Below are 4,593 nucleotides of genomic sequence, written 5' to 3'. Positions count from 1 at the left end.
ACCTATCATTTTAAAATACATTTAAGACCACTTTGGACATTTGTGTATTTTTGTTTAATAGAAAGTATTTGGGTAATTTTAAGGATGATTTTACATACCAATTTTACACATGACAATGTACCACTTGGAAAGATCACCTATGTTACCTGGGTATTATTTTTTGTATAGCCAGACTAGGTGATCACAGAGATTTCTTCCAATTCTAAAATTATTTCTCCAGTTGAACACTATTATTTACTGTTGTCTAGAAATTAAAAACTCCTAACCTGATAAAGTTAAGCCCTAAGATACACAAATTCATAAATATACACAAAATAATATAAATGAAAATGTGAATAAACATGTACTCATCAATCAACTGAAGAAAACAAACATGTTTTTTTAATAAATTCTTTTTTTTTTAAATTTTTATTTATTTATGATAGTCACAGAGAGAGAGAGAGGCGCAGAGACACAGGCAGAGGGAGAAGCAGGCTCCATGCACCGGGAGCCCAACGTGGGATTCCATCCCGGGTCTCCAGGATTGCGCCCTGGGCCAAAGGCAGGCGCCAAACCGCTGCGCCACCCAGGGATCCCACAAACATTTTTATTTTATCTTTGGAAACCCCTATGTAGCTCTAAGAAAGTTAGCCTTACATTCAGTGTCTAAGACTTAGCCAGAAAACTGCATGCTTACTCTTTTGATGAATGAGAAGACAAATATCATGCCTACAACTGAAATGAGAAAGAGAGAGAAGTGCAGAAAAGAAAACTATGGGAGAGCAAGATCAAAATCTGTATATAAACTCTGGCCAAATTTCTGGCAGATCCAGAAACTAGGATGGCACACAACAGCCTTGGGCACACCAGATAAGGCCATGAGAACTGAAGGCATATTTCAACTGCTGTTGACAAAAGGGAGGCAGAATTTGAAGTCTCAGTTTAGCCAAACTAACCTTTTAAAGTAAAGAGTTAAACACCACTGTGATTTTAATCTTAGAATAGGAGGGAAAATATATCTGAAGAATCAGCACACAAAATTTCTCTCAGTTTGATGAAAGGTATATATTTATAGATTTAAAGAATAAATACAAAGCAGAATAAATACAAAGAAAGTAACCCACAGGCAAATCATAAAAAACTGTTTACAAACAAGCTGAAAGAAAAATTTCAAAGTACAGATTAAAAAAAAAAAAACACTTTAAAAGTACATGGGGACAATTGCATGAAGGATTGATATGACCTTTCATCAAAATCAAAAGAAACCAGATGATACATTTCAAAATTTCTTTCAAAATATCTTGTAAAAATTAATGGAAAATGACAATATTTTCCAACGAGAGAGAGAAAGAGAGATAGAATGCTTTCTCGGCAGTTCTGGAACATGGTAAGTTTTCAAGAAGTCCTTCAGGTTGAAGGGAATAGTAAGAATATGCATTATATGAGCAAACTTGACCTAATTGACAATTATAAAATATTTCACCTAACAGTTTCAGCATATTCCTTCCTTCCAAGTTCATAAAATAGTTTTCAAGATAGACCATATTCTAGGCTTGAAATGATACTAAGCATCTCATTTACCCACAATGATAAAAATTATAATGAAAGAAAGGAAATTTCTAAATACTTGAAAACTAAACACACACTTCTAACTATGCTATTAAATAATAATTAATAATGAAAGAATAAAAAATTCTAAGGGCCTACATTTATTCCCAGCCATGTCTGAGTCGGCTGTGGTATACTCCTCTCAAAAGCAGGAGTGACAAAGAATACTCAGAATTAAAAAGTGTCTCTTAAGACAATTTACCACCATCACATTCATTGTCATCACCATCTGGTCTAAGATGAAAGCTAGGACACTAGGTGGTGAATCCTACCCTAAGAACAGAATACCAAACAATAAATCAGGAGTTATGTGGTTTACAACAATATTTTTTATCTCTTATTTTTTCATTCACAATACCTTAAAACAACAGTCAGCAGTTCATTTTCAAAGTTTGGTGCTGACTGCTTACTCTGCTTACTATTGACCATTAGAAAGGCTAGAAATTGGGGTGGGTTTTCTCTGGCCATTTTATTTTTTTAGCTGTTTCCTGGAATAATCTGAATCATGCCCTTATGAATCTTTCACTTTACCTAGTCATAGTTGTTATTTCATAAATGGTCATTAAAGGAAAAGAGGAAGAAGAAGGAAAGAAAATCAAAAAAGAAAGAAGAAATTAAGTATATTCTTATTTCCATAAATTATAAAAAGGGAACTTCACACAGAAAAAGAGGACTTCACAAAATAAGTCTAATTAAGCTTTAAATTATGTCCTCTGAATTATGTTTTAAATTAATGAAGTAGATTTATCGGGAACTTAATTTGAGCTGGAAGTGTTGAATGAAAGTCTATTCATATTTTTTAGGCTTTTAATATCTATTGCCTTTCATTATTCATGGAAATTCTGTGAACAGCAGCAGTATGTAAAAGCACTTATTTTATTTAAAAAACAAAGTCATCTATTTTTAAAATAATTTATTGTTTTGGGGCAAAAAATCCGATTTCAAGTTGTTTTCATAACTTTTGGGAATGAACAATTATTCATTTGCTTAATAGCTATTTTAACTCAGTTTCTAAATTTTACATTTAATCCTCTGAGAATACATTCTGGGGGGGGGGATTATTTTGATGTTTTTTTTTTCTTTAAGTTCTTAATTAATTTCTTCCATTATTATAAAGCAATTATTCTAATAACAGTGCAGATAAGCATAAAGAAAAATAAAAAAACTCATCTGAAATATCAATACCCAAAGGTAACCAGTGGTAACATAAAACCCATAAAAACCCAGAAGTGTGTGTGTATAAAATGACTGTATAGATAAGTCATACATAAATGGAAATAAACATTAGATTGAATAATTTAAAATTACTTATATTTAATCATTGTTGACCTATTAAAATGATCATTTGACATAGTTCAGTCTAATATATAAATATAAATTTACCCAATATTAAAATAATTTTTTATAGTTGTTCCACAATTAATAAAAAAGTATCACAAGGATTTATCTTATAAGCTACTATATATCTTCATTGATTTTTCTTGCCCCTTTAGGAAGTTTCAATGTCATGATATAATAAAGGGTACTTGTAATGAATATCCTTATATATACATCTTTCATATTTGCTTCTTTTTTGTTTTCCTATGGAATAAGATGCTTGAAATGGGAATTCTGGGCCAAAAGGAAACATGTGGTGGTGAAAGAGATCTTTAAAATATCTGGCAAACAGCCAAGTTGCTTTTATTTATTTTTATTTTTATTTTTTCCAAGTTGCTTTTAATAAAGAATATACACTTATATTACCAAAGCAGTAGCCAATGATTTACTTTTTGCTATATACACCAAAATTTAGTGTTCTTTTTGATGCACTATAAACTATGATATAATATTAATTCCTTCTTAATTTGAATTTATATAATTAATAATGGCATTGATGGTGTCAATATTTCTTGGTCAGCTGTATTTTTTCACTTTCTGAGTTTCTCTTTATCCAGGCAGAAGATGCATTCTATTCCAAGACTGTATATATCAAGAAATAAAAGAAACACAGTTTTAACACAACCATAGTGTTAGCACAAATTGGTGCCTATTTGCCTGAAACAAGGAAACTTCTGTGAGTTGAGAGAAGTAAGTCTCTCACTTGTGGTTTGGGACAGCAAGCTAGTCACTATGATGACTGCTGATTTCTCTATGGAAGGATCCAGGACATTTGTGAAAACGCAGTGACCTATACCAATCCTTCTTTCTCAAAACTTGAAAGTAGAGAGACCTTGATATTTGGTTCAGCATGACCCCCAAAACTACTGTGTGAGCGGAAAAGGACAAGAAAATACCAGAAATGAGATTACCTAGAGAGGGGATTTTAGGCTGGTCAGGCTCCACAGAAGTGCATTTTTTTTTTTTTCCGGGGTTGAGAAGGTTTCTGCATAATATGTACCTAATGTAGGCAGCTTTTCAGACCCAACAGCAGTGGTCCAGTAGGTTGTGCTTTTGAAAATATAATTAAGAAAAAAAAAAAAAAGAAAGAAAGAAAGAAAGATAACATGAACTGGCTTTTTGTGCATGGGTCAGCAAATATGAACTGCACAGAAACAGTAAGCACATCCCTGTAGACAAGTGTCGTTTGTTGAGCTGAGCAGGACCAGTCATCTACAATGACACTTTATACTGGTGAGAAGCAGGGAAAGTTTTGGCCACATGGGATTATACCTCTTTCTTCATTTTATGCTTGGAAGTAGTCCTGAAACCTTTTGATTAAATCCCAAGGAACTATAAGACTTTTTTTTTCTTGTATTTCTTTTTTCCCCCATTTATTTAGTAGTGGGAGGAGAGGCCCTAAGGGGAAATAATTCAAAGTTTAAGATATGAATGAATGAATGAAAGAAAGAAAGAAAGAAAGAAAGAAAGAAAGAAAGAAAGAAAAAGAAAAGAAAGAAAAAAGAAAAGAAAAAGAAAAAAGAAAAAGAAAAGAAAGAAAAGAAAAGAAAAAGAAAAGAAAAGAAAAAGAAAAGAAAGAAAAGAAGAAAAGAAAAGAAAAGAAAGAAAGAAAAGAAAAAGAATTTGTAC

The sequence above is a fragment of the Canis lupus genome, chromosome 1 (genome assembly GCF_048164855.1).
Source record: "Canis lupus baileyi chromosome 1, mCanLup2.hap1, whole genome shotgun sequence".
Lineage (NCBI taxonomy): Eukaryota > Metazoa > Chordata > Mammalia > Carnivora > Canidae > Canis > Canis lupus.
Note: the sequence above shows the minus strand (reverse complement) of the source record.